This window comes from Salmo salar, chromosome 11 (genome assembly GCF_965601325.2).
Source record: "Salmo salar chromosome 11, fSalSal1, whole genome shotgun sequence".
Classification (NCBI taxonomy): Eukaryota; Metazoa; Chordata; class Actinopteri; order Salmoniformes; family Salmonidae; genus Salmo; species Salmo salar.
In genome coordinates, this window is record NC_138301.1 from 62,156,017 (window position 1) to 62,180,000 (window position 23,984).

General features: G+C 45.2%; 1 protein-coding gene across 4 annotated transcripts in view; it reads left to right on the forward strand.

The window, feature by feature from the left end:
- Nucleotides 1–3,387: 3,387 nt before the first annotated feature.
- Nucleotides 3,388–23,984, forward strand: part of tppp3 (tubulin polymerization-promoting protein family member 3) — a 26,569-nt gene continuing 5,972 nt past the window's right edge. Inside the window, exon 1 of one of the 4 annotated variants that reach the window (XM_045688831.2) lies at nucleotides 3,388–3,539. The gene's annotated coding sequence lies outside the window, so the exon portion shown is untranslated. 4 annotated transcript variants of the gene reach the window in all.

Genomic DNA, 23,984 nt, shown 5'->3' on the forward strand with positions numbered 1-23,984 from the left:
CCTGACTAGACTGGATAGCTCTGAGTTACAAGCACAGCACCCCCCCACCCCCCACCCCCCACCCCCCCACCCCCCACCCCACTGCATTGGATGACACAGCAAACTAGGAATGACAATTATTGCAACAAATAATTACTGGACGTATCCAAGTATATATTAATCTGTTCTAGACTGGATGTAAAATAGTGGCCAAAACTGACAACATTGCACAGCTCTGTTGAAAATACAACTGCGTCATAGGTGCAAATGGATCGGACCCTTTTTTTAAAATGTTTCTCCTAAAATGACATACCCAAATCTAACTGCCTGAAGCTCAGGACCTGAAGCAAGGATATGCATATTCTTGATACCATTTGAAAGGAAACACTTAGACGTTTGTGGAAATGTGAAATGAATGTAGGAGAATATAACACATTAGATCTGGTAAAAGATAATACAAACACAAAAAACATGCGTTTTCTATAAAACACATTTTTTTTTTCAATCCTCTTTGAAATGCAAGAGAAAGGCCATTTTGACTTAGGAGTCTAGGCGCAATTTTGATTTTGGCCACTAGATGGCAGCAATGTATATGCAAAGATTTAGACTGATCCAATGAACAATTGTATTACTGTACAAAATGTTGTATCAAGTTTGCCCAAACGTCCCTAATTGGCCAATTGACACATTTTCAACTACATAACTGTGCACTCTCCTCAAACAATAGCATGATCATTTTTCCCTGTAGTAGCTACAATAAATTGGACAGTGCAGTTAGATTAACAAGAATTTAAGCTTTCTGCCCATATAAAACATGTCTATGTCCTGGGAAATGTTCTTGTTACTTACAACCTCATGCTAATCATATTAGCGCACGTTAGCTCAACAGTCCCGCGGGGCGGGGTCACCACCCCCGTAGAGGTTAAATAACTTTTTCTTTCAGATGAGCTTTGGCACTTAGATGAACTAAGATAGATGAATGTCTTGGATTAAATCAGGCATATCAAAACATCAGACTTGAAATGTGTTCCAGAATAATTTCTATCAATCATGATTTTTGTTATGTCCTCATTGCGCTCTCTCCCTAATCTGACAGTTTCAGTCAGTAGTGGCCAACAAGTCTGTCAACTATTATACAGTGAGTGAAGGCATTGTGAGGAGTAGGTGCAGCTGCTGCTAGTGCTATGGCCTTAACTTGAAGTATCCTATTTCCTTAAATACCACAGTCACAAAATACCCCGTGCATCTACAGTATCAATGTAATCTACTCCAAATGGACCCATGGATTTCCTAAAGTGTAGCGACCTGATACACCTCTCACAAAACTGTTCAGTCTGCTCAGTCCAAACCTCATCCACCCCACCCAGAAATGTTTCAGGCCCCAGCCTCTCCTCAGCCTACCCCAGTCTCTCCTCAGCCTACCCCAGTCTCTCCTCAGCCTCTCCTCAGCCTCTCCTCAGCCTACCGCAGTCTCTCCTCAGCCTACCCCAGTCTCTCCTCAGCCTACCCCAGTCTCTCCTCAGCCTACCCCAGTCTCTCCTCAGCCTACCCCAGTCTCTCCTCAGCCTCTCCTCAGTCTCTCCTCAGCCTACTCCAGTCTCTCCTCAGCCTCTCCTCAGTCTCTCCTCAGCATAACACAGTCTCTCCTCAGCCTACCCCAGTCTCTCCTCAGCCTACCCCAGTCTCTCCTCAGCCTACCCCAGCCTCTCCTCAGCCTACCCCAGCCTACCCCAGACTCTCCTCAGCCTACCCCAGTCTCTCCTCAGCCTACCCCAGTCTCTCCTCAGCCTACCCCAGCCTCTCCTCAGCCTACCCCAGCCTACCCCAATGTCTCCTCACCCTACCCCAGCCTCTCCTCAGCCTACCCCAGTCTCTCCTCAGCCTACCCCAGTCTCTCCTCAGCCTACCCCAATGTCTCCTCAGCCTACCCCAGCCTCTCCTCAGCCTACCCCAGTATCTCCTCAGCCTACCCCAGTATCTCCTCAGCCTACCCCAGCCTCTCCTCAGCTTCTCCTCAGCCTCTCCTCAGCCTACCCCAGTCTCTCCTCAGCCTACCCCAGTCACTCCCCAGCCTACCCCAGTCTCTCCCCAGCCTACCCCAGTCTCTCCTCAACCTACCCCAGTCTCTCCTCAGCATACCCCAGTCTCCCCTCAGCCTACCCCAGCCTCTCCTCAGCCTATCCCAGTCTCTCCTCAGCCTACCCCAGTCTCCCCTCAGCCTACCCCAGCCTCTCCTCAGCCTACCCCAGTCTCTCCTCAGCCTACCCCAGCCTCTCCTCAGCCTACCCCAGGCTCTCCTCAGCCTACCCCAGCCTCTCCTCAGCCTACCCCAGCCTCTCCTCAGCATATCCCAATGTCTCCTCAGCCTCCCCACAGCCTACCCCAATGTCTCCTCAGCCTATCCCAATGTCTCCTCAGTCTCTCCTCATCCAACCCCAATGTCTCCTCAGTCTACCCCAATGTCTCCTCAGCCTACCCCAGCCTCTCCTCAGCCTACCCCAGTCTCTCCTCAGCCTACCCCAGCCTCTCCTCAGCCTACCCCAGTCTCTCCTCAGCCTACCCCAGCCTCTCCTCAGCCTACCCCAGCCTCTCCTCAGCCTACCCCAGCCTCTCCCTAGCCTACCCCAGTCTCTCCTCAGCCTACCCCAGCCTCTCCTCAGCCTACCCCAGGCTCTCCTCAGCCTACCCCAGCCTCTCCTCAGCCTACCCCAGCCTCTCCTCAGCCTACCCCAGCCTCTCCTCAGCCTCTCCTCAGCCTACCCCAGTCTCTCCTCAGCATATCCCAATGTCTCCTCAGCCTCCCCACAGCCTACCCCAATGTCTCCTCAGCCTATCCCAATGTCTCCTCAGTCTCTCCTCATCCAACCCCAATGTCTCCTCAGCCTACCCCAATGTCTCCTCAGCCTACCCCAGCCTCTTCTTAGCCTACCCCAGTCTCTCCTCAGCCTACCCCAGCCTCTCCTCAGCCTACCCCAGCCTCTCCCTAGCCTACCCCAGTCTCTCCTCAGCCTACCCCAGCCTCTCCTCAGCCTACCCCAGCCTCTCCTCAGCCTACCCCAGTCTCTCCTCAGCCTACCCCAGTATCTCCTCAGCTTACCCCAGTCTCTCCTCAGCCTACCCCAGCATCTCCTCAGCCTACCCCAGTCTCTCCTCAGCCTCTCCTCAGCCTCTCCTCAGCCTACCCAAGTCTCTCCTCAGCCTACCCCAGCCTACCCCAGTCTCTCCTCAGCCTACCCCAGTCTCTCCTCAGCCTACCCCAGCCTCTCCTCACCCAACCCCAGCCCCTCTAAAGGACCGTGGTCACTCCCTCTTCCTCTCTCTCCCTCCCTTAGTTTCTCTTTCTCTCTTTCTCTCTCTCTCTCTCTCTCTCTCTCTCTCTTTTATTGCCCTCCCTTAATGTTGAACAGGATGTCTCTATGGAGACAGGGATAAACAGATGATAACAAATGCTCAGCAGCCTTTAAAGCTCATTTGAGTGTATGGGTTGGCGTTTGAGGTGAGGCAAGGAGAGGCAGTGCAGGACAGAGACAGAGGCAGAAGGGACTTGACATTAGCAAGAGGTAAGAGCTGCTGCAGTTTAGTGTTGCTTTCTAGCTCTGGGGGATCTGGGAGATCTGGGGGATCTGGGGGCTCTGGGAGATCTGGGGGATCTGGGAGATCTGGGGGCTCTGCTACTGCTACTGCTGGGTAACTGGGTAACTGTACTGTAGGCTGTAGATTACCTCTGTGTGTGTGTGTGTGTGTGTGTGTGTGTGTGTGTGTGTGTGTGTGTGTGTGTGTGTGTGTGTGTGTGTGTGTGTGTGTGTGTGTGTGTCTGTGTGTGTCTGTGTGTGTGTGTGTGTGTGTGTATGCCAGATCCCTGTAGGCTACACAGCATATGCACAACAATCCTAACATTAACACTGTATCATCAACAGAACTGGTTTTTTTTTTTACTGCTCAACAATGCTGTTCCTGTTACAATCCTTCTTCATCTGTGACTTAGCGATCTGAGAAGAGGCTTGTTGTGTTGCTATGATACTATGTTATGTTCCTATGGCATTGCTTTGGTGTGACACATTTAATATTGACATAACAAATAGAGAAGCGATTGATATCATTAAAATATCAAACATCGTTTAATTTCTGGCCTGCTGATTTGGTATTTGTAATGTATTAGTGCTGGGGTTTTTTGGGGGTGGGATGGATTGTAACTGTCATTGAGGTGATTCTAGATTTGTACAGTGGTTCCTGAATGGTTAGTGAATACTTGTGTCTGGCTGTGTGAATAACAACACACCCGTGTGTGTATATTAGTCACGGCTACCCTCTCTCCTAGCATAATATACACCAGGTAATATTACCTCACTGTTCTTTCCTCCTCTGGGCAAATATTTCAGTCAAGAGTTGAGGGAAAAGATCTTGACGATATACTGTAAGTTAAGAAAAAAAAAGGTTGACGTTTATAGAAACAGATTAGAGAACTATACTTTGGACAATTTTGCTCAAGTCAAGCGAACCCCATTTAGAACATTCCCAGTAATATGCTGTGGATAAAATGTTCAGTTAAATACAATTATTATCTGCGTCATAATCAGAATATTTTGCTGTCCAAATCAAATTTAATTTTGTCACATGCGCCGAATAATACAACTGGTGTAGACCTTACAGTGAAATGCTTACTTACGAGAACTTAACCAACAATGCAGAGTTTTAAAAAGTAAGTAAGAAAAATGTGGTAAAATAACAATAACGAGGCTATATACAGGGTGTTACGGTACAGAGTCAATGTGGAGGCTATATACAGGTGGTACCGGTACAGAGTCATTGTGGAGGCTATATACAGGTGGTACCGGTACAGAGTCAATGTGGAGGCTATATACAGGTGGTACCGGTACAGAGTCAATGTGGAGGCTATATACAGGGGGTACCGGTACAGAGTCAATGTGGAGGCTATATACAGGGGGTACCGGTACAGAGTCAATGTGGAGGCTATATACAGGGGGTACCGGTACAGAGTCAATGTGGAGGCTATATACAGGGGGTACCGGTACAGAGTCAATGTGGAGGCTATATACAGGGGGTACCGGTACAGAGTCAATGTGGAGGCTATATACAGGGGGTACCGGTACAGAGTCAATGTGGAGGCTATATACAAGGGGTACCGGTACAGAGTCAATGTGGAGGCTATATACAGGGGGTACCGGTACAGAGTCAATGTGGAGGCTATATACAGGTGGTACCGGTACAGAGTCAATGTGGAGGCTATATACAGGGGGTACCGGTACAGAGTCAATGTGGAGGCTATATACAGGGGGTACCGGTACAGAGTCAATGTGGAGGCTATATACAGGGGGTACCGGTACAGAGTCAATGTGGAGGCTATATACAGGGGGTACCGGTACAGAGTCAATGTGGAGGCTATATACAGCTGGTACCGGTACAGAGTCAATGTGGAGGCTATATACAGGGGGTACCGGTACAGAGTCAATGTGGAGCCTATATACAGGGTGTACCGGTACAGAGTCAATGTGGAGGCTATATACAGGTGGTACCGGTACAGAGTCAATGTGGAGGCTATATACAGGGGGTACCGGTACAGAGTCAATGTGGAGGCTATATACAGGGGGTACCGGTACAGAGTCAATGTACAATATAAGAGATCAATGACAACAACCCATTGATAAGCTAACAGAAGATAAAGCACTGTGAACAGAGATACAGTATCACCTATCGGGAGATGATCTATGATACAGCATGTAGATTCCTACAGCAATCACATACAGCACATATACTGGAAATGTATGGACTCACTGTCCTTACTGTAAATCACTTTAGATCAAAGGACTCACTGTCCTTACTGTAAATCCTGTTGGATCAAAGGACTCACTGTCCTTACTGTAAATAACTTTGGATCAAAGGACTCACTGTCCTTACTGTAAATTACTTTGGATGAACAGACTCACTGTCCTCACTGTAAATCACTTTGGATGAAAGAACTCACTGTCCTTACTGTAAATCACTTTGGATGAAAGAACTCACCGTCCTTACTGTAAATCACTTTGGATCAAATGACTCACTGTCCTTACTGTAAATCCTGTTGGATAAAAGGACTCACTGTCCTTACTGTAAATCACTTTAGATCAAAGGACTCACTGTCCTTACTGTAAATCACTTTGGATCAAAGGACTCACCGTCCTTACTGTAAATCACTTTGGATGAAATAACTCACTGTCCTTACTGTAAATCACTTTGGATGAAAGAACTCACTGTAAATCACTTTGGATGAAAGAACTCACTGTCCTTACTGTAAATCACTTTGGATGAACAGACTCACTGTCCTTACTGTAAATCACTTTGGATGAAAGAACTCACTATCCTTACTGTAAATCACTTTGGATGAAAGAAATCACTGTCCTTACTGTAAATCACTTTGGATGAAAGCATCTGCACTGCAAGTGGCATATAATGCATTGTTATTATATTACAATATGTCATATTAGGATGCTGCTACTGTAGAATTATACACGTGTCCATTTCCAACAGCCCTGCAGACAGACGTTATACAGTGAGGGAGAGTGTTTTGTCTGTATTGACGATGAAAGCCAGAACCAACCAGACCCATCCCAAATGACACCCTTTTCCCTATTTAGTGCACTACTGGCTGCAGGGTGTGTTGCTGTCCACACTACTAACACACTGATTGGCTCGTGCCTGGTGCTCAGACTGGGGTCAATACCTAGAATCCTGCAGGGAGACAACCAGACTAGAGCAGACTGCACCACAGATTTGAGTGTGTGTGTGTGTGTGTGTGTGTGTGTGTGTGTGTGTGTGTGTGTGTGTGTGTGTGTGTGTGTGTGTGTGTGTGTGTGTGTGTGTGTGTGTGTGTGTGTGTGTGTGTGTGTGTGTGTGTGTGTGTGTGTGCGTGTCTGCGTGTGTATGTGTGTATGTGTGTGTGTGTGTGTGTGTGTGACCAGACTGCACCACAGATATAGATGTAAACTTGCTATGACATGTACTGTACACTGAAAGTATGTGGACACCCCTTCAAATTAGTGGATTCGGCTATTTCAGCCGCACCCGTTGCTGACAGGTGTATAAAATCAAGCACACGGCCCATGCAGTCTCCATAGACAAGTCAGTTCGTCAAGTTTCTGCCCTGCTAGAGCTGCCCCGGTCAGCACTGTAAGTGCTGTTATTGTGAAGTGGAAATGTCTAGGAGCAACAACGGCTCAGCCGCGAAGTGGTAGGCCACAGAAGCTCACAGAAACAGGATCGGCGAGTGCTGAAGTGCATAGCGCAGTTACAACACTCACTACCGAGTTCCAAACTGCCTCTGGAAGCAAACGTCAGCACAATAACTGTTCATCGGGAGCCTCATGAAATGGGTTTTCACAAGCCTAAGATTACCATGCGCAACGCCAAGCGTCGGCTGGAGGGGTGTAAAGCTCACTGCCATTGGACTCTGGAGCAGTGGAAACGCATTCTCTGGAGTGATGAATCATGCTTCACCATCTGGCAGTCCGACGGACTAATCTGGGTTTGGAAGATGCCAGGAGAACTCTACCTGCCCCTCTGCATAGTGCCAACTGTAAAGTTTGGTGGAGGAGGAATAATGGTCTGGTTCTGTTTTTCATGGTTCAGGCCCCTTAGTTCCAGTGAGGGTAAGTCTTAACCCTACAGCATAAAATGACATTCTAGACCATTCTGTGCTTCCAACTTTGTGGCAACAGTTTGGTGAAGGCCCTTTCCTGTTTCAGCATAACAATGCCCCCGTGCACAAAGCGAGGTCCATACAGAAGTGGTTTGTCGAGATTGGTGTGGAAGAACTTGACTGGCCTGCACAGAGCCCTGATCTCAACCCCGTTGAACACCTTTGGGATGATTTTTGGAACGCCGACTGTGAGCCAGGCCTAATCGCCCAACATCAGTATCCGACCTCACTAATTCTCTTGTAGCTGAATGGAAGAAAGTCCCCTCAGCAATGTTCCAACATCTAGTGGAAAGACTTCCCAGATGAGAGGAGGACTGTTATAGCAGCAAAGAGGGGATCAACTCCATATTAATGCCCATGATTTTGGAATGAGGTGATTGACGAGCAGATGTCCACATACTTTTGGTCATGTATTGTATGTACAACACTACCATGTACTTTACATTAGTAGCAGAGAAATACTGCCATTTCAGTTCATTACCATGTACTTTACATTAGTAGCAGAGCAATACTGCCATTTCAGATCATTACCATGTACTTTACATTAGTAGCAGAGAAATACTGCCATTTCAGTTCATCACCATGTACTTTACATTAGTAGGAGCGCAATACTGCCATTTCAGTTCATTACCATGTACTTTACATTAGTAGCAGAGAAATACTGCCATTTCAGTTCATTACCATGTACTTTACATTAGTAGCAGCGCAATACTGCCATTTCAGTTCATTACCATGTACTTTACATTAGTAGCAGAGAAATACTGACATTTCAGTTCATTACCATGTGGATGGAATGAAGAGTCTAGAGAGTTTACAGAACCATGCTGCTAATTCAGTTCATCATAGAATTGTTTATTTATTTAACCTTTATTTAACTAGGAAAGTCAGTTAAGAATAAATTCGTATCTTCAATGACGGCCTACCAGGGAACAGTGGGTTAACTGCCTTGTTCAGGGGCAGAACAACAGATTTTTTACCTTGTCAGCTCAGGGATTCGATCCAGCAACCTTTACTGGCCCAACACTCTAACCACTAGGCTACCTGCTGGTTACTGGCCCAACGCTCTAACCACTAGTCTACCTGCTGGTTACTGGCCCAACGCTCTAACCACTAGACTACCTGCTGGTTACTGGCCCAGCACTCTAACCACTAGACTACCTGCTGGTTACTGGCCCAATGCTCTAACCACGAGGCTACCTGCTGGTTACTGGACCAGCGCTCTAACCACTAGGTTACCTGCTGGTTACTGGCCCAACGCTCTAACCACTAGGCTACCTGCTGGTTACTGGCCCAACGCTCTAACCACTAGGCTACCTGCTGGTTAATGGCCCAACGCTCTAACCACTAGGCTCTAACCACTAGGTTACCTGCCGCCCCAATTGAATGGGATTTGAATGAAATGGCAAATTCACCACCTAAAACCTTGTGATGCATTGCAGCCTACAGTACCTGGAGTGATGCAGTCCTTGTGTCTCTAGTGCTCCACTGGGACTGAGTCTAACTGATCAGCTGGTTCTTCACCATGGAGAGGTTCTCTAAATGGTACGATCACTAGGAACTTGTCCTCTGTGCTAGACGGAAGAGCAGGGGTGGAATCTGGGTTCTACGTCCCAACTGGTTCCCTACTGCCTTTATAGTGCACTAATTTTTGACCAGGAGCCTATGGTAGTGCACTATACAGAACAGGGAATAGGGTGCCATTTGGGACAGACCATCTCTCTCTCTCTCTCTCTCTCTCTCAATATGCTCTTTCTACTCTCTGGCTGTAGGATGCAATGCTCTGTCTGTCTGTCTGTCTGTCTGTCTGTCTGTCTGTCTGTCTGTCTGTCTGTCTGTCTGTCTGTCTGTCTGTCTGTCTGTCTGTCTGTCTGTCTGTCTGTCTGTCTGTCCCTGGACTGTGCTTCACCCCCCCACACAGCACCTCCAACAAGAACAGTTCATTACACACACTATTATTATTGCTAGGCAGCGCAAACTAAGAGTCATGTCTGCAATATCTCTCTATCTCACTCACACACTCACACACTCACACACTCACACACTCACACACTCTCACACACTCACTCACTCACTCACTCACACACTCACTCACTCACACACTCACTCACTCACACACTCACTCACACACTCACTCACTCACACACTCACTCACTCACACACTCACTCACACACTCACACACACACACACACACACACACACACACGGGTCGGTAGGTAGCCTAGCGGTTAAGACCGTTGGGCAAGTAACCGAAAGGTCACTGGTTCAAATCCCTGAGCCGACTAGGTGAATAAATCGGTCAATGTGCCCATAAGCAAGGCACTTAACTCTAATTGCACCTGTAAATCCCTCTGGATTACGGCCGTCTGGTAAAGCACAGGTACTTTACATGAAGCCTTATTCCCGACATGTTTTATTAGGAAATTACACTGCACTTTACCATCCTACTTGCTTGCTATCCTTTGCTAGCTTGATCCTGTAGTTTGTAATATGTGATTTGATCTGTATGTTTTGTGATTGCTGCTAAACGAACGGCCTCGTTGAGGAAGTTTTCTAGAGTGGAAGCAGCTGGTATAGAGAGAAGCTGACTTCTATCCAAGCCCACCCACTGTTTCAGAAACACCTCCTCTTCTAGTCCCTGCTGACTGGCTGTTCCACAGACAAGACTCTGTTCACTCTAAATCACATCTACTATGAAATATCAACTTCACTAGTCCCATAACAACTGACAGCGCACTACAGAGAACTACATAACTACAGAGCACTATAGAACACTACATAACTACAGAGAACTACAGAGCACTATAGAACACTACAGAGCACTACAGAGCACTACATAACTACAGAGCACTACATAACTACAGAGCACTACATAACTACAGAGCACTACAGAGCACTACATAACTACAGAGCACTACAGAGCACTACATAACTACAGAGCACTACATAACTACAGAGCACTACATAACTACATAGCACTACATAACTACAGAGCACTACATAACTACAGAGCACTACAGAGAACTATAGAGCACTACATAACTACAGAGCACTACATAACTACAGAGCACTACAGAGAACTATAGAGCACTACATAACTACAGAGCACTACAGAGAACTATAGAGCACTACATAACTACAGAGCACTACATAACTACAGAGCACTACAGAGAACTACAGAGCACTACATAACTACAGAGAACTATAAAGAACTATAGAGCACTACAGAGCACTACATAACTACAGAGCACTACAGAGCACTACATAACTACAGAGCACTCTAGAGCACTATAGAGCACAATAGAGAACTATAGAGCACTACATAACTACAGAGAACTATAAAGCACTATTGAGCACTATATTTTTTATTTCACCTTTATTTAAAACCTGTTGGGGCTAGGGGGCAGTATTGAGAATTTTGAAAAAAATATGTACCCATTTTTAACTGCCACCTACACCAACTCAGAAGCTAGGATATCCAGATTTGGATAGAAAACACTCTGAATTTTCTAAAACTGTTTGAATGGTGTCTGTAAGTATAACAAAACTCATATGGCAGGCAAAAACCTGAGAAAACCTGAGAGAAAAAAAGAATTTTGTGGCTGTACAATTTTTTTTTATCATTGTTTAATAGATACCACAGTGAGAAAGGATTCATTTCGCAACTCCTACGGCTTCCACTAGATGTCAGCGATCTTTATAAAGTTGTTTGAAGCGTCTGATCAACAGAGACCGGATGACAAGGAAGGGAAGTTGACCTCCCTGGGATGTCGTCACTTCATTATTGGCTGCACCTGCGCAATCATGTGATGCGATACATTTTTCAAATACGTTTTTCAAGACACAGGAGAGGTCGGGTTGAAACATTACTGATGTTTCACGTTAAAAATGGCTCTAAAGATTGATGCTAAACAACGTTTGACATGTTTGAACGAACGTAAATAGATTTTTTTTTTTACTTTTCGCCGTGACTCCCCCCCCCCCCACTTTTTAGTAGCCTACCGAAGCGCTAACAACTTGGAGTTATTTGGACATCAATTATGAACTTTGTTGAAAGAAACCACATTTGTTGTGGACATGGGATTCCTGGAAGTGCCAATGGATGAAGATAATCAAAGGTAAGGGATTATTGACAATAGTAATTTTGATATTACATGGTTACAAGATGGTGCTAACCTGTATAGCCTAGCCTATTGTTCTTAGCACAGCACCCGGTTTATTGCAAATTGTGATTTCCCAGTAAAGTTATTTTGAAATCTGGCAATGCAGTAGCATTTACGAAATGTTAAACTATGAATATTTGAATGACAATATTATAATTTACCAATGTTTTCGAATAGTAATTTTGTAATTTGTAACGTTGTTCACCGGAAGCATTTCATAGAAGAAAAAAATCTGAATTTCACCGCTACTGTAAAATGCTGTTTTTGGATATAAATATGAACTTGATGGAACAAAAAATGCATGTATTGTATAACATAATGTCCTAGGAGTGTCATCTGATGGAGATTGTCAAAGGTTAGTGCATAATTTTAGCTGGTTTCTGCTTTTGGTGACGCCTGACCTTGAATTGAAAATGGATGTTTGTACTTTTGTGGCTATGTACTGTCCTAACATAATCTAACTTTATGCTTTTGCCGTAAAGCCTCTTTGAAAATCGAACAATGTGGTTAGATTAAGGAGATGTTTATCTTTTAAATTGTGTAAAATAGTTGATTGTTTGAGAAATTGAAATTATTAGATTTTTGATGTTTTGAATTTCCAGCCTTGCTAGCAATCCCGTCTCAGGGTTCATTGCTAACCTGTAGCCCCAACAGGTTTTAACCAGGTAGGCAAGTTGAGAACAAGTTCTCATTTACAATTGCGACCTGGCCAAGATAAAGCAAAGCAGTTCGACAACATACAAAAACACAGAGTTACACATGGAGTAAAACAACATACAAGCAATAATACAGTAGAAAAAAATAAGACTATATACAATGTGAGCAAATGATGTGAGATAAGGGAGGTAAAGGCAAAAAAGGCCATGGTGGCAAAGTAAATAAAGTATAGCAAGTAAAACACTGGAATGGGAGATTTGTTATTTGAAGAAAGTTCAAAGTTAAAATATAAATAAGATGGTGCAAAGGAGCAAAATAAATAAAATAAATAAATACAGTAGGGGAAGAGGTAGTAGTTTGGGCTAAATTATAGATGGGCTATGTACAGGTGCAGTGATCTGGGAGCTGCTCTGATAGCTGGTGCTTAAAGCTAGTGAGGGAGATAAGTGTTTCCAGTTTCAGAGATTTTTGTAGTTCGTTCCAGTCATTCGCAGCAGAGAACTGGAAGGAGAGACGACCAAAGGAGGAGTTGAGTTTAGGGGTGACCAGAGAGATATACCTGCTGGAGCGCGTGTTACAGGTGGGTGCTGCTATGGTGACCAGTGAGCGGAGATAAGGGGGGGACTTTACCTAGCAAGGTCTTGTAGATGACCTGGAGCCAATATGTTTGGCGACGATTATGAAGTGAAGGCCAGCCAACGAGAGCATACAGGTTGCAGTGGTGGGTAGTATATGGGGCTTTGGTGACAAAACGGATGGCACTGTGATAGACTGCATCCAGCTTGTTGAGTAGGGTATTGGAGGCTATTTTGTAAATGACATCGCCGAAGTCGAGGATTGGTAGGATGGTCAGTTTTACGAGGGTATGTTTGGCAGCATGAGTGAAGGATGCTTTGTTGCGAAATAGGAAGCCAATTCTAGATTTAACTTTGGATTGGAGATTGTTGATGTGAGTCTGGAAGGAGAGTTTACAGTCTAACCAGACACCTAGGTATTTGTAGTTCTAAGTCAGAACCGTCCAGAGAAGTGATGCTGGACAGGCGGGCAGGTGCAGGCAGCGATCGGTTGAAGAGCATGCATTTAGTTTTACTTGTATTTAGGAGCAGTTGGAGACCATGGAAGGAGAGTTGTATGGCATTGAAGCTCGTCTGGAGGGTTGTTAACACAGTGTCCAAAGAAGGGCCAGAAGTATACAGAATGGTGTCGTCTGCGTAGAGGTGGATCAGAGATTCACCAGTAGCAAGAGCGACATCATTGATGTATACAGAGAAAAGAGTTGGCCCAAGAATTGAACCCTGTGGTACCCCCATAGAGACTGCCAGAGGTCCGGACAGCAGGCCCTCTGATTTGACACACTGAACTCTATCAGAGAAGTAGTTGGTGAACCAGGCGACGCAATCGTTTGAGAAACCAAGGTTACTGAGTCTGCCGATGAGGATGTGGTGATTAACAGAGTCAAAAGCTTTGGCCAGGTCAATGAATACGGCAGCACAGTATTGTTTCTTATCGATGGCGGTTACGATGTCGTTTAGGACCTTGAGCGTGGCTGAGGTGCACCCATGACCAGCTCTGAAACCAGATTGCATAGCGGAGAGGGTGCGGTGGGATTCGAAATGGTCGGTAATCTGTTTGTTGACTTGGCTTTCGAAGACCTTAGAAAGGCAGGGTAGGATGGATATAGGTCTGTAGCAATTTGGGTCAAGAGTGTCACCTCCTTTGAAGAGGGGGATGACAGCAGCTGCTTTCCAATCTATGGGAATCTCAGACGACACGAAAGAGAGGTTGAACAGGCTAGTAATAGGGGTTGCAATAATTTCGGCAGATAATTTTAGAAAGAAAGGGTCCAGATTGTCAGGCCCAGCTGATTTGTAGGGGTCCAGATTTTGCAGCTCTTTCAGAACATCATCTGAATGGATTTGGGAGAAGGAGAAATGGGGGAGGCTTGGGCGAGTAGCTGTGGGGGGTGCAGTGCTGTTGAATGCAGTAGGGGTAGTTAGGTGGAAAGCATGGCCAGCCGTAGAAAAATGCTTATTGAAATTCTCAATTATAGTGGGCTTATCGGTGGTGACAGAGTTTCCTATCCTCAGTGCAGTGGGCAGTTGGGAGGAGGTGTTCTTATTCTCCATGGACTTTACAATGTCCCAGAACTTTTTAGAGTTTGAGTTGCAGGAAGCAAATTTCTGTTTGAAAAAGCTGGCCTTGGCGTTTCTAACTGCCTGTGTGTATTGGTTTCTAACTTCCCTGAAAAGTTGCATATCGCGGGGGCAGTTCGATGCTAATGCAGAACGCCACAGGATATTTTTGTGTAGGTTAAGGGCAGTCAGGTCTGGGGAGAACCAAGGGCTATATCTGTTCCTGGTTCTAAATGTCTTGAAAGGGGCATGCTTATTTAAGATGGTGAGGAAGGCATTTTTAAAAATAACCAGGCATCCTCTACTGACGGGATGAGGTCAATATCCTTCCAGGATACCAGGGCCAGGTCGATTAGAAAGGCTTGCTCGCTGAAATGTTTCAGGGAGCGTTTGACAGTGATGAGTGGAGGTCGTTTGACCGCTGACCCATTACGGGTGCAGGCAATGAGGCAGTGATCGCTGAGATCTTGGTTGAAAACAGCAGAGGTGTATTTAGAGGGCACGTTGATTAGGATGATATCTATGAGGGTGCCAGTGTTTGCGGCTTTGGGGTTGTACCTGGTGGGTTCATTAATAATTTGTGTGAGATGGAGGGCATCAAGCTTGGATTGTAGGATGGCTGGGGTGTTAAGCATGTCCCAGTTTAGGTCACCTAGTAGCACGAGCTCTGAAGATAGATGGGGGGCAATCAGTTCACATATGGTGTCCAGAGCACAGCTAGGGGCCGAGGGGGGTCTATAGCAGGCGGCAACGGTGAGAGACTTGTTTTTGGAGAGGTGGATTTTTAAAAGTAGAAGTTCAAATTGTTTGGGTACAGACCTGGATAGCAGGACAGAACTCTGCAGGCTATCTCTGCAGTAGATTGCAACACCGCCCCCTTTGGTCGTTCTATCTTGTCTGAAAACGTTGTAGTTAGGGATGAAGATTTCAGAGTTTTTGGTGGACTTCCTAAGCCAAGATTCAGACACAGCTAGGACATCCAGGTTGGCAGAGTGTGCTAAAGCAGTGAATAAAACAAACTTAGGGAGAAGGCTTCTAATCTTAACATGCATGAAACCAAGGCTATTACGGTTACAGAAGTCATTAAAAGAGAGCGCCTGGGGAATAGGAGTGGAGCCAGGCACTGCAGGGCCTGGATTCACCTCTACATCCCCAGAGGAGCAGAGAAGAATGAGTATGAGGGTACGGCTAAAAGCTATAAGAATTGGTCGTCTGTGACGTCCAGAATAGAGAGAAAAAGGAGCAGGTTTCTGGGGGCGATAAAATAGCTTCAAGGTATAATGTACAGACAAAGGTATGGTGGGATGTGAATACAGAGGAGGTAAACCTAGGCATTTAGTGATGATGAGAGAGATATTGTCTCTAGAAACATCATTGAAACCAGAAGATGTCATAGCATGTGTGGGTGGAGGAACTGAGAGATTGGATAAGGTATAATGAGCAGGGCTAGAGGCTCTACAGTGTAATAAGCCAATAAACACTAACCAGAACAGCAATGGACATGGCATATTGACATTAAGGAGAGGCATGCTTAGCCGAGTGATCAAAGGGTCCAGTGAGATTCAGACAGCTAGCCGGGCCATAGGTAGCAAGCTGGTGGAAGATGGAGGGAGGTCTGTTTTTAGCCACCTCGTGCGTTTCCGTCTGTGGGTTAGTGGGGTTCCGTGTGGAAGGCGGGACCAGTCCAAGTTGGCAAAATAGTTAGTTATAGTGGCCCAAGAAAAGTGTCCGATAGACCTATTCAGATCGCAGCCGATAAGACAGCTAACGATTAGCGGGCCGCAGATGGGCGATCAGGTTAGGTCGCGACGGAGGGGCCAGTTGGATAACTCCCTCGGGCAGATAACGTCGGTGGTCCTGTCGTGAAGGCCCGATGGGGCTCCGCATCGGCAGTAAAACGGGTCAGGATAGGTGATTGTAGCCCAGGAGACACTTCAGCTGGCTAGCTCAGGAAAAGCCCACGAGTGGCTGACGGAACTCTTCAGCTGGCTAGCTCCGGAATAATGTGTGTTAATTCCGGGACCGACGTTGCCAATAGTCACTCAGGTAGCAGCTAGTTAGCTGCAAGATCCAGGTGTAAATGTCCAGAGCCTGCGGTAGAAATCCGGGGAAAGGAGAGAGAATAGGTCCGGTATGCTCTGGTCTGAGTCGCGCTGTACAAAAACTGGCGATAGCTTTTCGAGCTAATGGATAGCTGAGGACAGCTAACCGTGGCTAGCTGAACTCCAACGTTAGCCAGTGAAAATGGCTAACCTCTGGCTAGCTTCTGTTGTGGATTTCAGATTTGAGGTAAATAATACTTTATTTTTTAAATTGGTGAGGCGGGTTGCAGGAGAGTGCTTTGAGGTTGAGTTTTTAGAAGAAAAAAATTAAAAAGATATGCGAAGAAAAATATGTAAATATATATATATATACACGGGACACGACAAGAGGAGGGTAAAGGACGTCTGAACTGCTACGCCATCTTGGAGGAAAATCTGAGTTCTCATATAGAGCAATACAGAGAACTATAGAGCACTATAGAACACTACAGAGAACTATAGAGCACTATAGAGAACTATAGAGCACTATAGAGCACTACAGAGAACTACAGAGCACTACAGAGAACTACAGAGCACTATAGAGCACTATAGAGCACTATAGAGCACTACATAACTACAGAGAACTATAAAGAGCTATAGAGCACTACAGAGCACTACATAACTACAGAGCACTACAGAGAACTACAGAGCACTACAGAGCGCTACAGAGCACTACCGAGCGCTACAGAGCACTACAGAGCGCTACAGGGCACTACAGAGCGCTACAGAGCACTACAGAGCACTACATAACTACAGAGCACTATAGAGCACTACAAAGCACTACAGAGAACTATAGAGCACTACAGAGCACTACAGAGCACTATAGAGCACTACAGAGAACTATAAAGCACTACAGAGAACTACAGAGCACTACAGAGCACTACAGAGCACTATAGAGCACTATAGAGCACTACATAACTACAGAGCACTACAGAGAACTATAGAGCACTATAGAGAACTATAGAGCACTACATAACTACAGAGAACTATAAAGCACTACAGAGAACTACAGAGCACTATAGAGAACTATAGAGCACTATAGAGAACTATAGCGCACTATAGAGCACTACATAACTACAGAGCACTACATAGAACTATAGAGAACTATAGAGAACTATAGAGAACTATAGAGCACTATAGAGAACTATAGCGCACTACAGAGCACTACAGAGCACTATAGCGCACTATAGAACACTACAGAGCACTACAGAGCACTACAGAGCACTATAGAGCACTATAGAGCACTACAGAGCACTATAGAGCACTACAGAGCACTATAGAGCACTATAGAGCACTACAGAGCACTATAGAGCACTATAGAGCACTACAGAGAACTACAGAGAACTACAGAGCACTATAGAGCACTACATAACTACAGAGAACTACAGAGGACCACAGAGCACCACAGAGCACCACAGAGCACCACAGAGAACTATAGAGCACTATAGAGAACTATAGAGCACTATAGAGCACTACATAACTATAGAGCACTACAGAGAACTATAGAGCACTACAGAGCACTATAGAGCACTATAGAGAACTATAGCGCACTACAGAGCACTATAGCGCACTATATAATACTACAGAGCACTACAGAGCACTACAGAGCACTATAGAGCACTATAGAGCACTATAGAGCACTACAGAGAACTACAGAGAACTACAGAGCACTATAGAGCACTACATAACTACAGAGCACTACAGAGCACTACAGAGCACTATAGCGCACTATATAATACTACAGAGCACTATAGAGCACTACAGAGCACTATAGAGCACTATAGAGCACTACAGAGCACTATAGAGCACTACAGAGAACTACAGAGAACTACAGAGCACTACAGAGCACTACAAAGCACTATAGAGCACTACATAGCACTACAGAGCACTACATAACTACAGAGAACTATACAGCACTATAGCACACTACAGAGAACTATAAAGCACTATAGAACACTACAGAGAACTACAGAGCACTATAGAGCACTACATAACTACAGAGAACTACAGAGGACCACAGAGCACCACAGAGCACCACAGAGCACTACAGAGAACTATAGAGCACTATAGAGAACTATAGAGCACTACATAACTACAGAGCACTACAGAGAACTATAGAGAACTATAGAGCACTACAGAGCACTATAGAGCACTATAGAGAACTATAGCGCACTACAGAGCACTATAGCGCACTATATAATACTACAGAGCACTACAGAGCACTACAGAGCACTATAGAGCACTATAGAGCACTACAGAGCACTACAGAGAACTACAGAGCACTATAGAGCACTACATAACTACAGAGCACTACAGAGCACTATAGCGCACTATATAATACTACAGAGCACTACAGAGCACTACAGAGCACTATAGAGCACTATAGAGCACTATAGAGCACTACAGAGAACTACAGAGCACTATAGAGCACTACATAACTACAGAGCACTATAGAGCACTACAGAGAACTACAGAGAACTACAGAGAACTACAGAGCACTATAGAGCACTATAGAGCACTACAGAGAACCACAGAGCACTACAGAGCACTACAGAGAACTACAGAGCACTACATAACTACAGAGAACTATAGAGCACTGCAGAGCACTACAAAGTACTACAGAGCACTTCAGAGAACTACAGAGGACTACAGAGCACTACATAACTACAGAGAACTATAGAGCACTATAGAGCACTACAAAGCACTATAGAGCACTACATAGCACTACAGAGCACTACATAACTACAGAGAACTATAAAGCACTATAGCACACTACAGAGAACTATAAAGCACTATAGAACACTACAGAGAACTATAGAGCACTATAGAGCACTACAGAGCACTACATAACTACAGAGAACTATAAAGAGCTACAGAGCACTACAGAGCACTACAGAGCACTACAGAGCGCTACAGAGCGCTACAGAGCGCTACAGAGCGCTACAGAGCACTACATAACTACAGAGCACTATAGAGCACTACAAAGCACTACAGAGAACTATAGAGGACTATAGAGCACTACAGAGCACTATAGAGCACTACAGAGAACTATAAAGCACTACAGAGAACTATAGAGCACTACAGAGCACTATAGAGCACTACATAACTACAGAGCACTACAGAGAACTATAGAGAACTATAGAGCACTACATAACTACAGAGAACTATAAAGCACTACAGAGAACTACAGAGAACTACAGAGCACTACAGAGAACTATAGAGCACTATAGAGCACTATAGAGAACTATAGAGCACTACATAACTACAGAGAACTATAGAGCACTATAGAGCACTACAGAGCACTACAGAGCACTATAGAGAACTATAGCGCACTACAGAGCACTACAGAGCACTATAGAGCACTACAGAGCACTATAGAGCACTACAGAGCACTACAGAGCACTATAGAGCACTACAGAGCACTACAGAGCACTATAGAGCACTACAGAGCACTACAGAGCACTACAGAGCACTACAGAGCCATGACTGGTGTTTTCATTACTCAATGTCATAACAACTACAGTACTACTGCTGCTACAGCTGCTTTCTACCACAGCTATAAGTTATTACACACCCACATCCCACCCACCCACCCACCCACCCCCACATCCCACCCACCCACACCCATCCAAGACCCACCCACCCACACGTTGCAGCAACAACCAAACTATTAGCTACTACAACGTTGTAGCAACATCCAAAAGGACTCTCTATGTGATGTGGAATGAGAAGGCATGAGGGGACAGTAACCATGACTACCTGTTTGTTAGGGACTGCATCAGTACTGTGTAATCTCCAGCGTGAGGTCATGTCATTCCCACGGGGGGCCAGCAAAAAAAATAAATGTAGGAAATTGTATGAAATGTATGCATTCACTACTGTAAGTCGCTCTGGATAAGAGCGTCTGCTAAATGACTAAAATGTAAATGTAAATGTATGTCTCACATGGCTACGTCCCAGTATGCTTTACTGGTCTCTGTCCCTCTCCTTCCTCTTTACTGGTCTCTGTTCCTCTCCTTCCTGGTCTCTGTTCCTCTCCTTCCTGTTCTCTGTTCCTCTCCTTCCTGGTCTCTGTTCCTATACTTCCTGGTCTCTGTTCCTATACTTCCTGGTCTCTGTTCCTATACTTCCTGGTCTCTGTCCCTCTCCTTCCTCTTTACTGGTCTCTGTTCCTCTCCTTCCTGGTCTCTGTTCCTCTCCTTCCTCTTTACTGGTCTCTGTTCCTCTCCTTCCTGGTCTCTGTCCCTCTCCTTCCTGGTCTGTTCCTCTCCTTCCTCTTTACTGGTCTCTGTTCCTCTCCTTCCTGGTCTCTGTTCCTCTCCTTCCTCTTTACTGGTCTCTGTTCCTCTCCTTTCTGGTCTCTGTCCCTCTCCTTCCTGGTCTCTGTTCCTCTCCTTCCTGGTCTCTGTTCCTCTCCTTCCTGGTCTCTGTTCCTCTCCTTCCTCTTTCCTGGTCTTCCTGGTCTGTTCCTCTCCTTCCTCTTTACTGGTCTCTGTTCCTCTCCTTCCTGGTCTCTGTTCCTCTCCTTCCTCTTTATTGGCCTCTGTTCCTCTCCTTTCTCTTTCTGTCTTCCTAGATAGGTTTCTATCATACACAACCCATTGTAATCTGGTAAGGAGAAAATACCAGGAAACTATTGGGTCAGATTCAGGTTGTGGAACTGGGATCTCTCCAGTACTGTAGAGAGAGAGAGAGAGAGAGAGATAGCGAGAACTGTCCTTCTGTCCCCAGAGAGAGAGAGAGATAGCGAAAACTGTCCTTCTGTCCCCAGAGAGAGAGAGAGATAGTGAAAACTGTCCTTCTGTCCTGAGAGAGAGAGAGAGCTGTCCTTCTGTCCTCAGAGAGACAGAGAGAGAGAGAGAGAGACCTGTCCTTCTGTCCCCAGAGAGAGAGAGAGAGAGAAACTGTCCTTCTGTCCCCAGAAAGAGAGATAGAGAGAACTGTCCTTCTGTCCCGCAGAGAGAGAGAGAGAGAGAGAGATAGAGAGCTGTCCTTCTGTCCCCAGAGAGAGAGGAGGCCTCCCATCATCCTATTGGGCCCCAGTAAGGCTGTGGACATGGGATCTGCCTTAAATAGAACGTTGTGGGAAAACAACCCATGGTTACCTTGGTTATTAACGTTAGCCACGGCTAGCTAGCTAGCAGAACACGGGTTCTTATTCATTAGCTGTGTTAAAGATGTGAACCTTCAAGACTGGAGTTCTAGGACTGTGAAGAGCTGCAGGATGGGTTCTGGAAACACATGATGTTCTCTCCTGGGTGGGTTCTGTTAGACACATGATGTTCTCTCCTCTCCTTGACCTCTCCTCCTCCTCCTCTTCCCTCCTCTCCTCCTCTCCTCTCTTCTCTCCTCCTCTCCTCTCTTCTCTCCTCCTTCTCCTCTTCCCTCCTCTCCTCTCTTCTCTCCTCCTCCTCTCCTCTCTTCTCTCCTCCTTCTCCTCCTCCTCTTCCCTCCTCTCACCTCTCCTCTCTTCTCCTCCTCCTCTCTCCTCTCCTCACTTCTCTGCCTCCTTCTCCTCCTCCTCTTCCTCACTCCTCTCCTATCCTGCTCTCTTTAAAAATTTTTTAAAAAGGAATCGTTTCAACAGATTGTGTGAACCCAGATCCCTGAAGGGAAGGACTGAGAGGTCAAGTCGAGTCGTGTTAGAGGAGATGTGATATTCATGTTAAAGTCCCGAGGGTCATCTGGAGCAGAGACAGACGTTATTAGTAGGTACAAAACTAACACAACAAATCAGTCAAGTTAACTTTGACACGTTCTTTAGTCGTTGACAAGGTATCTACCATGGGATCAAGTATGCATGTCATATGCCATTCAAAGAAATACTACACTATGGAACATCCATTATAGAAAGTCTTAAGCTGTTAGAAAACTCATGCTAACCCCACTAACCGTAATATTTGTAATAACTTTTCAAATAAGTTTTGTTACACGCTATGTTGGCTGACAACGTATTATCTACGCTTGTCACATCCTGACCAGTATAAGGGGTTATTTGTTATTGTAGCTTGGTCAGGACGTGGCAGGGGATATTTGTTTAGAGTGTTTCGGGGTTTGTTGGGCTATGTTCTTATGTAAGAGGGGTGTTTGTTTTATGTGTTTCGGGGTTGTGGTTAATGTTCTATGTTAGTATATTTCTATGTTCGTTCTAGTCTTTCTATTTTCTATGTTTAGTTAATGGGGTTGACCTTCAATTGGAAGCAGCTGCTCCTGGTTGCTTCTAATTGAAGGTCCTATTTAAGAGGGGTGTTTTCTCTATGGGGTTTTGTGGGTAGTTGTTCCTTGTTTAGTGTTTGTTGCACCTGACAGGACTGTTTCGTTTTGTTATTTTTTTTGTATACGTATTTATTTGTTTCTCCTTCTTCAAAATAAAAAGAAGATGAGTATACATATACCCGCTGCGTTTTGGTCAAATCCTTACGACAACCGTGACAACGCTGTCCTTAAGAACTGCATAGCGTTACAGCAGTATGTTAGCTAGTTACCTAACGTTAGTTGGCGACTAATACATCTAACTAGCCAGGCAGTATATTAACGATCTGCTATCTAATTACCCAACGTTTATTGACTTGATTATTCACATCATTCTTAGTTAAGTGGTATAGTCGTCGTGAGTTTCAATAAGCTTTGACCGGTGTCAGTAAACGTTGGCGCAACAAACAAAAAAAAGATAAATGAAATTGTTGCCAGGAACAGAGTTCCAGTCACCAAGTGTCAGGATAATATGGAAACAGCCTGACCAGCTCTGCTAGGGAGAGAGAGTATAATGGTCACAGTGAGCTGTCTGGAAGCAGCTAGCCAGGCCATTCACAACTACAACCACCAGTGTGACCGATATCAAGACATGCGGTGGGAGACGTACATCATTTCAGACTACATTTTTATCCTGCAAGATTACTGTTTTCCACTATCAATAAAAGGTGTCAAATTTAATATATATTTTTAAGTAGCTAGCCAACGTTAGCCAGTTAGCTTGGGTGCTTGACTGCCGTTGAACGCTCGGATCAACCCTACTCCTCGACCAGAGCGTCCAGATATATATATATATATATATACAGTATGTTCGTTTTTTTATATATATACTCTGGCACTCCATTAATTAATTTACGAACACACCCTGACATCGCAAAACGTCTAGCTGGTGATTTTGTTATGCTAACTAGCTAGCAAGACGTTGCATAACAACAGCATCAACTTCCGGTGGACGGGAGAAGCTCTAGGAATGTTTTTGTTTTTAAAGTACTTTCAACTGGAACGATACTCTTCGTTTACAGTATACTA